The 13,504-nt window shown below is 39.3% G+C and overlaps 1 protein-coding gene across 1 annotated transcript in view; it reads right to left on the reverse strand.

The window, feature by feature from the left end:
• Window positions 1–13,504, reverse strand: part of UBE2R2 (ubiquitin conjugating enzyme E2 R2) — a 56,064-nt gene that overhangs the window by 41,523 nt on the left and 1,037 nt on the right. The window lies entirely within an intron of this gene.

Raw genomic sequence — 13,504 nt, forward strand, 5'->3', positions numbered from 1 at the left:
TTTTGTGCCAATATAAAAGAGAATTAAGTTTTCCATAAGGAAAGAAAAAGATTAAAAACCTACCCATTTTACCTACAGAAACGCAAAACAGCATGCACAATCATGATTAACAAAACACACATGGTAAGATGTCTCAATTTCTCATCACAGTAAGCACTGAGGGCCTAAAACAATCCCTGCCTAGTTGCCGTTTCAGTGATTTAGTTCTGACATAAAACACAATTCTCATTTCTATCTTTGCTTGCATATAAGGTTTATTTTGCACCCATTTTTGCTGTAATAGTTGCATGACTACATTGAACAGTAGGGCTGTAATATGAAGCACTCCAATAGTGTCAGAATTCACACTGCATTCATCTCTCAATATTACAGGAATGAATGTACATGTTCATAGAGAGTGTTTTTCCCTGGGGATCCTTTTTCAGTCAGCAAGACAGTACCCAGACAAGCTATGATTATATGAGGACCACCATCAGGGTTGCATCACTGAAGGATCCCACCACTGAGAACAGTGACTTTTGGTTGCAGTCAAATTTCTTCTCTGTATAAATCTCAAGTTGCTCATTGCTCCTAGTTCTTCTGTCAACCATTACCATTTCTCAATCCCAACATTTGCTAGTTATTTTGCTAGAGATATTTAAGAGACTGCAGTTGCCAAGACAACTGCTTTATCAACACCAGCACCTCAGCTCATCTATCTTGGGTTTCCCTTCAGTTCACCATGACTTCTAGGAAGTCAGCTGTCACAAAAGTCATTCTGAAATTGGTTTTTAAAAAAGGAAGAAAAAAAGGAAGAAAAAAAAAGCCAGCCCATCCTTTTAGTAGCCTTTGAGGTCTTCTGTCCTAAGAATCTCAAGTTCCTTTAACAGGCTGCCTCTTTCTTCTGTAGAAAGAGATGATTAATTAGACCCTCAAAAGTTATATTTCCTGTAAAGCTGGAAATCTGATAACTTTGAAATTCCAGGGCACTGAGGTGATGAAAGGGAAAGATATAATCACAGAGCTATACATCTTAAACCAAGTTTATGCATGCCTATGTTGCAAGTTTCAATAATTTACTGAAGTCTCATTCTATTTTGTTTTGTTACCAAGAGAAGCAGCAAGTGACTCAGTATTTGTTCAAATATGTATCAAACTCAACTAGGCCTTTGAAATGCATGCCTATATTTATATTTAATATCAGAACTTCCACAAAGAAAAAAGTGAATAATCCCCATATAAGTGAATATATGCATATTTTAACTAAGTGAGGCCCAAGCAGTCACACTGTCAGCCTCTCTTCCCTTGGCAACCTGATGGCCAGTTCGACTAAGCTTTGCAAGGAACTAAAGCCTCAAAATATACAACTCTGTTTCTACAAGTGTCACAAAAGCAAACAGGAAATAAGACCCTGCATAACCCACTTCCCCTTATTTCATCTAAGTTTAACACAGAAAACACAAATTGATACTATCCCAACCACAGCAAGAGCTTTGCTCAGAATTTACGTCTTATAAAAGATGGGATAAGCCAACTAAAACAGAAATAGTAAGAGTCAGGTTTTGTTAAGTTCTACTGCGACTGAAATGATCTGCACCTTTGTACAATCAGCATTTGAAACAACACAAAAGCAGCTTCCCAGGTCTATGTTTATGTCTACATGACCGCCACTGCTGTGACAGATTTACAGCTGTAACTGTACCAGCTTTGAATCAGTTAGCGTGGATACTGGTAGCAGTCTAACCATGGCAACATGGGATTAAGCATGGGCTGCAAAACCAGCTCATAAGCTGGGTCAATTCACAACTGGTGTTGAATATCATGCTGTTGGTACTAGACCACTACTGTGCTTGAGACAGGTTGGATATGCAATTGCTGCAATGCAGACATACTTAAACACTATAAAATGATCTCAGTTTAGTACTGTGAACCTTGGTTATTTGCCATGGTTGACAGTGTTAATGAAAAAAGCACTGCATGTTCCTTTCATTGCACCTATTAATATAAGGTTAACAAAATTAGAACAGAAAAAGACTTCATATTCTGACAAACTCAAACTCTACCTTGCAATCACATTAAACTATGACCAAACATTATTTTACCAATTAAGTATCATACAACAGCATTTATCAATACATTTGTAATTAAGCTGAAGAAGTCTTAGCATTTAGAAACCCTGGCTTTCCTTATAAAAGGAAAGGTCCCTGCAGGTCATTTGTGCTGTAGTTTTCTATTTAAAGTGCTTGCTAAGTGTAGAATTTGGCTTTCTGCCCATGTGTTTTAAGCTCAGTGTCGTGGCATAGCCTGGGTAATTGCACTTAGGGTGACAAGCATAACAGAACTCCAAGGCATGTCAATAATATACTTTAAACCTTGGCTTAACTTAGTAGGACCAAATCTTGCTCTGCAAACACACTGGTCCCACAAAACCACACACGAGGCTGTTTACCTGGCCATGCTACAGAACTGCCAAGCCATTTCACACTTGACACACAAATCCCTCGTGTTGGTTTCACAACGTTTAGAGGCTTTATTTTGAATCTAATCTTCTCTCCTGTGCTCTGAAGGCCTAGGGCGCCTGTAGTAGTACAAGAGAACAGGAGCTGCAACAATTAAGACAGCACGAGTAAGAAATCCCAGAGGTGGAAGACAAAAAAGCCTGGTAGTTCTGAAATCAGTGCAGATCCCACTGACATTTCAAACTTGATGAGGCAGCCAAGGCATATCTTTGCCTCCTCCAACAATCAGAAGTTTACCCAGATTACCTCCTGGTATACTGCTTCTGAGAATTATTTGTGAAGCCTGCATAGCAGAAGTCTCCCCCAGCAAGCCTACATACCCAGGCCCTGACTTGATGGCTTTTTCTTCAACACTAGGAATGTCCCCCTCCTCCCCCAGGTTAAGTTACACAACCCCAGCTTTATTTTTTGCTCTTGCAGAATTGCTACAGCTGCATCATGAACAAAGTCTGTGCAGAGGAGTGTGACTTGTCAGTACATCAGGATCTGTGCTGGAGATCTTCAGGAAACCACTCAATATTTAAACCAGCAATAAGCAGATATTCTTATTCTAAAAATTTCTTTGCTTCCTATGCTTAAGCATCCAGAAAGCTATTTACATGACAATTTCCTCAACTATTCCAAATTTAAATAATGTGCCTGTAAACATACAAGTTGAATTTGGTTTGGAAGAAAGCTTTCTCATGTGCTATTTATAAAAAGCAAAAAGCTTTCTACCTACAGATTAAGTCATATATGCAATTATAAAATATGCCCATTTTATTTTAAAAAATGTTAAATTTATCTAGGATCATGCACACAAACCCATTACAGACAAGAGACTTTCAGTCCATATCTTATTCACTAAATTATACTACCTCCTATTGTTGTCAAAGTTCATTTTTGGCCCTACTTTAATCAAATCTGAAAAAAACCTCAACAACAAAAAAAACCCATACTTCTGCATTTCTCTTCCAACCCCAGCTATGTGTCCTTCAGATGAGTACCTCTTACAATTGTCAACAAATCTAAAACAATGCACTGTATTGGCCGCTTTCACTCTGCCTGTGTAGTAAGGGCAGACTATTCTCGACGAGTGCCATGCTTCACCCACACAAAGGGCCTAACAGATGATGAATTCTGGACTGTGCATCCCTTTCACCCAGTCTAACATCAGACTGTAGCTATTCACTTTCGGAGTAAGGGCAACACAGCAATATTTAATAGCTTTACCAAACAAAGCTCAACAAAACAGGTACTGAAGAAAGCTCGTTGGCTGTTACGTAGCAGAAGACAAAGGTTAGTTGACCGTAACAGCATCCAGTAACAAACTTACCAGCTTCTTCTTGGAAGGAAGCAGTTAATTTGCCATAACCCTTTTAGTCCATATGGACATCATCTAGCTGTTAATCTGCAAATTAAGGACTAATTTCATCATGCCAATCAATCATTAGTAGTTGGCTTTAGGTTCAGCCTAATTTTTCTTATCCTCAGTTTTACTGCATTACCACAGCTGCACAACTGATGTGTCATATAAAAGTAGTCTAACAAGACTATAGTCCCTTCTAAGCATAGAGATTCTCCAGCCCATTGCCATCACTATACTCTTCTGCCATGAAATACATTCTTCAACTGTACCATCATAGGTTTTTTTTTTTGGGGGGGGGGGAAGGGGGGAGGAAGAGGAGGATGTTTTAAAGAGATTTATAATAGAGTTTAGACTACAGCAATGAAGAGTCATTTGTACCAGTCTGTTCCAGGAAACAAACTTTATCTTTTCTCCTTTCTAGAGTACAGAAACCAGTATTCTACGCTTATATAAACAGGAGAAAGGAAAAGAAAGCCACCCTTATTTATACCCCCAGCTATGAATTAATGCTGAACAAAACAGCTAGGTGATCATGACAAATTTATGCACGCAAGAGTTAACAACACAATGCAACTGACGTGTCTTCCAACAGCTGAAGTGCTTCTGTCCAACAATCTCCATCCAGAGCTTTGGTAATTTGCTGAAACAGAACTCACAGGTTCCACTTAAGACCACCAGCAGGTTTGCTTTTATTTTAATATTAGAAACTAGCCACCTTAGAAGTCTTGATTAGGAGTACATGGGTCAAAAATACTTCACTGTTCTCTTGGAAATAGGTGAAAGCCACCCACATTCTTAGCAAGGCTGAGAGCTACAGAGGAAAAGATGAAACAGAACAAGGTTGAGACACCAGGAGTCAGACCAGAAGCTCTAATTAGGTCACACTCAGCAGCCTTGTGTCAACCCTCAATCATGCCCCAAAGCGCAGTCAGCCCAGTACAGCAAGAGACTGAGGAAGAAGGAGTCACACCTGAGACTGGCTTGGAAACCCAGAAGATCCAGGGACAGATTAAGAGGCCTGGCAGAATCATGGATGACAGGATTTTGCGCCCGAGCATACCTAGAGCCCCCATCCATGCCCCTGCCATTGCACAAATCTGACATATTAACGTTGCTGACCCCATGGTATGTAGCATTACCTACTTAAACTGCAGGGGAGAGCTTGGGGATTGTGCAAGTGCCAAAAGATGGCTAAAGAAATCCCTACGTGATGTTTTAGTGCAGCCCCATTAGGTCCAGGAATACATAATGCCCTACTTCAGGATGGGTACTAACAACTTTAACTCCAGCCTGGCCTGATCCACCACCTTAGCAACATGCCTACAATCCCCAGGAGGCAGTTCCCAGGCTGGAGAAAGGCAGCACATAGCCAGCCTATTTGTGGTCTCCATGGAAGTCTCCATTAAGCAGCATTACTTTTTGCAGCTTTTGTTGACTGCCAGTGTGTTACTTAATTGTCCCTTGCAGGCCAAATATGGTCCCTGGTTGAAGAGCCCAGGCATAAGCTATTAATCATATCAGAGGAATGAACCAAAATGAACATCCATATAACTAGTAGGCACAGAACAATCATATAACTTGGACAAATCATCACTAACTTTCATCCAAGTTGAACATTAAGTGGGCTGCTTCTAATTAGTGAAATCTGAGTATCATCTATAACAGCACTAAAAATCAGAAGTATTCCTGATGGTCCAGAAGAAAGTGGCCAAGACCAGCAATCTTTTGATCTCATCCCTCCTTAGTATCTTTAGCCAAAACAACTATCACCGCTTTCCAACTGGAGAACAGTCATAGATGTGGGTTCTCAAAACAGACCGAATTATGCTATTTTTGCCACTTACAGTGAAGCTCCAGAGTGACACTCCAAATGACCCTGCCTAGACTGGCATTTACCTCCTGAAGAGTCTGCCCATAATCCTCTGAGGGTCAAAACAAGCCTCAGTATGTTTCCAAAAAACTATCCAGGCTGTTTCAAAAGTGTGAAAGCCCAAACGCTCATAGCCTCATTTAAGTCTATCCTACCTAATCAGCTGCCCATGGTAGTGCTGCTGTTGCCACATTTCAGATCAAAGACAGCCAAGCTTCTTCCACATAAATTAAAGACTGCTAACAGCGGGGGGGGGGGGGGGGAAATCAGTTAAGTCTCAGAGAAAGAAAGTATATTAGTCAAATTTTGAAGCACACAAGCCTTCCGGTTTCTGGCAGAAATTGAGAAACGGAAATCATTCCATATGTTGGACTCAAAACTTTAATATTTATATGCTCAAATGTAGATCATACAGCAATATAAGATGTCTAAACTCTCTTACAAAAGACTAGTGAGCTTTTAAATGAAGTGACAACAGGTCCTCTATACAAAATTGTTTCAATGTGATTGTGGTTGTCTCAAGAAATAGCTATGTGACACTTAAGAGACAAGAGAAGAAACATTTCTATCATTCACTGAATTCTGAACACTCAGTGCCTTTTTTGCTTCGCATTTTGAATACCTTATGGCCACAACACGCTTTGTTGCCAGAACATCTTAAGAAAGTCAGGTTAGTGATCCAACTCAAGTGGCAGTATCATGAAAGAGACACATGCCCTCTCTTTCCACCTTAAAGAAGAAGTGTCATGATCCTTCATCTGAAACATTTGGGTATAGGCACTTTGTTACCACATGAATGACAAATTAGAAGGAATTTAGGTAATACCTACAGGACACTTAAGGTACAAAACAGATGTTATCCTCTCAAGTTATACTGTTTAACGCACTACTGAAAGGCATTCAGCTACTAAGTGTGGGTACAGTTACTGTTCTGCAAGATAAATAACTAGGAGCACTGAGATGAAATTCAGTCTCCTACACATTTTAAGAAGCCTATTTTTTGATAAAGGTGAGTGTTTTTAAAGATACACTACTCCAGCCAAGATAAACTACACTGGTGTGCAAGCGTTTGCAAATATCCATGAATTAAAGGCTTATACCAGCAGACTTTATGCAAGAATAAGTGCATCTTCACGGAACATATTACAAGTTGTACCTACTTCACTGCACTGCTTTTGTTTTGACAAGGCCAAGCTGCAAAAGATGATCTTATTTTAGTCTTTCCCCAGTTCTGACAGTGAAAGGCTTCTAGTTGGAGAAGTCTAAGGATTGTTTTGTATTATTACATCCAATTTTAAAGCTAGACATTTTGTACAATGGACAAGTCTCCATCACACAAGAATTGACCTAAGTGGCATGACTAGTTAAACATTGGTCTTTGCTTGAATATTAGAATATTGTAAATAACTTTGCATCTTAACCTTCCCAAATATTTTGCTACAAGGAACACAAAACTCTTAAGTTTTAAACTCTTTAACCAGAACACACAGCTTGGAAAAGAGTCACATGGCTATCACAAATATCTCCCTAGTGCTACAATCTTAAGTTTTGTTTCCCCATAGTAAAAGCTCTTTAAATTCTAAATAACTTGCATAATTTTAAGAGAACAAAATAGGCAGATAGGAATATCATGTCATACTTTAAGTAACTAACACACAGCAAGACTTCTCTGTTAATGACAAATGCAGTGGGATCTCTGAAAGTGTTATCCACTTAAAACAGCTTCTGTTCATTCTCCTCGTTCTCTGTGCAGTACTCTCAATTTAAAGAAAAAAGCCTCAGGGGAGATTTCTTTAAATCAAACAGAGATTCCAAAATATCCTGTGTGGCCCAGTTGAGCAGCTTTACTATTTTTCCTCTCAATTGCAGGCCACTTTGGGCAAATGCTTAATCATTTTAATTATTTCCAGAAAGTGTGGAGATAGGCTATCAATTTACTCTGGTATAGGCTAATCTTGGCTGCTGGTACTTTAGGGGAAGGTACAGAATGCCAAAGTTAAGTCACCGTTAACCTGGTCTGGTGAGAGGAGTCATTCTCAATAAGTAGCTACTACAAAAGTTTAGTAAGATTAATTGTAACTCCTCTAACTCATATTGCTGAATAACACGTTAATGCTTTAAAAATAAAGTACTGGAACGCTGGAAACATCACACTGATTTTGCACACATGCATGCAAGCGTGCACCTGCGTGCAGTCATACACAGCCCAAAGTTACAAGGGGTCTTGCTATATTATAACATTCACATAACTGCTATTCCATCCACAGTGCAGTCCACTTACACCTCAGTTACATTCCAGTTCAGCACAAGTCCCTCCACTATTTAGTCCATATTATTCATTAACAAATGGTAGCAATTCATACCTGGTCATAGGATAAACAACATAATCTGCTTGTAGAAACTTCATTCTGACCTTTTTTGATGACACAGAGTTTGGGGTGGGGGGAAGATTTTCTACCTTCAGGATGTAAAACGTGAATCATGTAGTGGACTTAAGGTGCTATTAAAGAAACAAAATACCCAGTGTGAAAATGTTGCTACATAAAATAGCGCTACATTAGAAGCAGGTCTGAGCTTTTATGAAAAGCTTTAGATGTGTCCTGCAGTCAAACACTGGCATAATGTTATCGGAATACTGGAGCTCTAAAAATTTACCAAATGAACAAAATGAAAAAATAAAACAAACACTCCACCCTTCCAACACTAGAGAGTAAAAAGTTTCCACTGATCCCCACAACGCTGACCAATTCTAACACACCATCTACATGCTTTAAGTTACCATCCCTTGAACAGACTGGCAAGAACTTTCAAGAGGCCACAGAATTACCTGCACAGTTATCCAACAGAAAAAAAACAAAATCCAAAAAAACAAATAAAAACACCCCGTATCTCTTATTTTATCTCATCCAAGGATCATCTGGTGCAAACTCATGGAAATAGAGCCAAGCAATGGAAAAATTATGCAAGCCAATACTGTTCAATCTTTCCAAATGGAAAGGTTTTCATTTTTTATTCTAATGGCAGAAGTGGGCTGTGCAACACCTCTTCCCTTTTCATGCAACAGGACCTACTGCCTGGAAATACAAGCTCATGTGTAGTTTCAGATCGGAAAAATCAGTATCTGTCTTCACAGCATACACAGTATCCCTACCTGGATCAGAGGAGCCCTAGGGAAAGAGCTAGGAGCTGGCTACCACCATTACCTTGACCATTTCTTCCCAAGAAAAGGCAGCCGTCCAGAACAAGCGACAGCCTGGATGAGTTGTCTGGAGGGTTCTGCGTGGCCCACAAACGTAAGCATCCAAAATTTATATGCAACAGAAAAGTGAAAGTCAATCAGGTGCTCCTTGGGTTTGAGAGTTACAAGCCATAACTATGCTTAACACCAGTGAACCAACATCAGAAGGATTTTCTTCCCTCCCTGACTGCAGGTGGCTTAGCTGTTCTTTTACTTCGGAGATAGCCCGGTCTCAATGGGAACTCTTCAGACCCTCAAGTGAGCAATTCCAGACTCTATTAATGTGCAGTTCCATATCCCTTTGTCGCATCAAACCTCTGCATATTAGTATCAATGATACCTAAAGGCAACAAAAATTGAAAATTAAGTACACTCAGGGAGAAATTCTGTAGGATCGTACAAGTCAGAAGCTTGTAGACTTAATCTTTTGCAAAGCGTACAACACAATTTTTCCTTGGCATTAAGTAATATTTTGTGAAGTTAGACATTCTACCAGTTACATAATCCTAAGTGCCTAAAAATTTTCTATTTGCTTGATTTTAAGCTTTCTGGGAAATAGCCTACAATTCCAAACTTAAATGTGGTGCTCATTCCTGACATCAGTTAACCATCAGAAAGTTTTATACTGATTTCCTGCTTTGAAAAAAGTAATTCCATATATTGCCAATTGCTCCAAATTCAAAACAAATCACTTGGAAGAAGCTAAGATCCAACAACACAGAATTCTAAACAGTACATGGTTAATGAGTTACAAAAAGCAAGGAAAACAATGCCTATGACAAGTATTTAGTCCCCAAATTACTCAAGACAACCAAGCATAATGCTTGCTTTTCCCCTCCAACTTATGTGTCAAGACTTGCTCCTTCAAGTAGGAAAAATACCTAATGAAATAAATTGCCTTAAGAAAAGAACTATCAAATAGCAACTCTAACAATACAGTTAATTTTGCTCGTTTCCTTTCATATTAGGTGTACTCATTTTCATCTATCCAGTCTAAATCACCTCTGAAGGAGCTTTTAATATTGACTCTTTGCTCTACGTTAAACAAGTTTCTTGACACAGCATACTTGGTCAAACTGTACTTCTGGGCAGTGCTATGTGATTAACAATGAAGTTTCTATTTGTATAATTTTTCACTTGCACCTTTCCTGAAAGCTTTGCTCACCAGCATAAGCAAAATACTATTCAACTGTGAAATGAGAAGAACTTCCTTTTTCGAACAATCAAAAGCTGTGATGCTAAGGTGCAAATGCAACAAATACACAAAGCTGAGTAAGCCATCAACAAGCACACTCTAGTAATTCTGCTAGTATCTTGAGACCATCTCTTGGTTAAGACATTGGGCGAGGTTTAACAGTCTCCAGACTTTGAAGACCCAAACATGAAGTTGCTGGACACAGGATTTCAAGGCAGACTGAGCGGCAGACTATCCATAGATCAAAGGTCTACAGAAAGGATGCAAGCTTCAGCATTCTTTACCCTCAACCACTGCGGTCTCGGTCTCTCACTACGAGCGCCCATCATCAACAGATTATAGCTTAACAGACTGGGTTGTGTTGATCCACACTTAAATATCTGCTGCCAAAGCTGAAGGCGAAAGAGTTCACTGCAGCTGAGAAGGTTCTTTGCTATGCGGCTGGAGAAGATGCCTACAGAGTAAAAGAGGTATGGATGAAATTGTTTACAAGTAGTCCTGCGGACGACAGCAGAATCCAGCTCTCTACATCTCGGGCACTATCAGCAAAACTAAGAGAACATATTCCCATAGTTCCCAGAGTAATTCAGAATTACTGCATAGGCCAGAGGAATCTCATCTGAAGATCAGTTTTATCAGACCCTGTCTTTCCCAGCTGACCAAAGAAAACAGCAACTGGCACCATCTATGACCAGAACAGGAAATACTTTATTCTGAGAAGAATCTTCCCTTTCTTATTCAAAAACCTTCAATAACCGAACCAGCTGTGAATAAACCTACACCTTAGACACACTAGTTTTCCCCACCTTTCTCCCTTAGGCAAATTCAGAACGAGCCAAGGAGCAACAACCAAGTTTGCTTAATACAATCAAATATACCCGAAGCCAACACAGCAGATCGTGGCCAGAACAGGGAGAAACTTTAGTTGTACTGATGGACAATTCCCCTGCTGACAGCTACTGAAGGACAGATACTTGCTACTATCTTCTGACCTATATGAAGGATTTAATACCCCTGACTATGAGATCCTTTTGTCTTGCCAGCAAGGAATGAGAGGTGACCAGTACATGAAGCAGCTTAACTCCTTCTTTAAGGGTGGTAATCTAGAACTTAAGTAAGTGGTTATCCAAAACTTTATTTCCAGTCCTACTCAAAAAATGGGACTTGTGACTATAAAGCCACAAGATAAACCAAAAATTGACAGAGGAAGGGACAGCAATTCAAGAACATCTGGATTTGTGATATAACCTTGCAGATGTGCACCTTCAGCTAACCGTGTAAAGGGGGGGGGGGGGGGCTTGTAGTTCAGGAGTGCTCTTATCCCTCACTGATGCCACTCTGCATGAAACATTTTGCCATTTCCATTTAGCTAGCAAGTCCTACACTATGAAGTACTGCAGCACATCTCAGCATGTTATCTCAGTTGATAAAAAACTGGATTTATGTTTAAACACTATTCTTAAAGTTTTAAGAGGTCACTGATTTTATTATAGCCTGCACTAAGGTACTGATAATCTACCATTTAAACATTAAATAGTACATGTTTTCTGCTTAAATTTATCAAATGATAAAGTTACTGGATTAGCAACTGAAACCAGAATCTGTGGAAATGTTAAACCAGCTTTTAACAGCAGTAGGTCCTTTCAAAAAGGTGTGCAAAGAGAACTCTTTCCTCACTTCAGTTTATTCAGCTAGTTCAGCAATCCATAGAGAAAGGTCATACTTCTCCAAGAATAAACAAGGTGCAAAAAGCTGATGTTACCAGCTCTGAAAACTTCATGAATACGAACCAAGAGTTTTATTCCCAACCAATCACTGCTAACACTTTTTTTAACAAATGTAACTTTAAATACATGTTTTCCTGCAGAATATTTACATTTAAGTTTAAATAAAAGATTTTGTACCTTCCCCCTTGTTCCTACCCTCAAACCACACCTCAAGCAAATGGAGGGGAAAAAAAATTTCAAACTCCACTTCAAATGCCACAAAGCTGAAAAAGTTATAGTCTATAATTGCTTATTTCTCATCCTACTTACCTAATCTCAGGAAAGTAAAAACATAAAACATGATGAAGATAGACTATTTAAATCAGCAAGCTGAGAAACCTCAAAAAATAAATCAGATGCTGATTACAACTAAAGTGTCCACCTTGGAAGTGCTGTGAATATATCACAGAAGTAACCTCACAAAATAAACTTCCAATATCAATCTTATCCCTAAATCGTTCAATAAATGAAGTCTAACATATCTAAAGGTTTGCCTAGAGGCCCAGTACAACAACACAAAAAAGTCAAAAGCTTCACTCCTCAGGACAGCAGGATTCCATCTCCCTAGGGACCAAATTAGGGCCCAAGACTGCTTTTTCATCCTAAATTCTCAGCCACTGAATACTGAAAATTAAACACTACCAAAACAAAAACACCACACATGGATCCTCCTAGAGAAAGAGATTAGAGAAAAACTATATACAACAGACTTCAGCCACACTGCTTGAAGGGAATCACCAACTACAGTGGAGATGAAGGCATGAGGAGAACTTAGAGTCTCCCATTCTCAAAACAAATATCACACGACATTTGCAGAGGCTCCTCAGTGCTAGGTCTTCACCTGTCAGAAGAACTTAGAGGAAGAGCACTGCAGGAACGGACAACATCAAATGGCAAAAAATAACATAGTCACAATATTGAAATAAGCCAACACTGGCAGTCTTGCCGAAATCTATGCTTGTTGAACCTTCATCCTCATAGTATTTTACCCATCTTCTTTAGCTTTCTTTCCAAGATCAATTACAAATGTAGGAATGAGACAGTTCCTAAACAAGACAATAATATTTTGATCCATCCTGATTTATTTGAAAATTGATGAGTAATCTAAATACAGGAAGAGTTAGCCAAGCCATTCTGATGTAGAAATGACCCAGTTACCAATCCAAGACCAGAGCTACTTCCTGAATAAGTAATAATGGAGGTGAATCTAAGAATATACGTATCACACCTACATGAGTAAGCCAGCCAACTCATTACAAAAGGGAAGGCTTGTGCCAAAACCTTCCCTTCCTTCAAAACAATGAGGCCAAACTGGACGTGACTCAGATCTATTATTCCCTAAACTACAGGTTATTTTGGTTTTGTGGAATCGAGTGCTTAAACCTTGACCCAGAGGTGCCAAGAGGCACTGAAGATGCATGTTAACCATGCAAACAGATCATCCAAAAAAATTCTTTTCCCTCTAGTTTGACAGGAGCCAAAGGGCACTAACTGGCACAAAGTACCAATCACTCCAGGGAGACACAGGTTGAAGGCAACAATGTTTTTGCCAGAGACCAAGTGGACACGGCAAGGTTCAAAGGGGTATG

The sequence above is a fragment of the Apteryx mantelli genome, chromosome Z (assembly GCF_036417845.1).
Source record: "Apteryx mantelli isolate bAptMan1 chromosome Z, bAptMan1.hap1, whole genome shotgun sequence".
NCBI lineage: Eukaryota > Metazoa > Chordata > Aves > Apterygiformes > Apterygidae > Apteryx > Apteryx mantelli.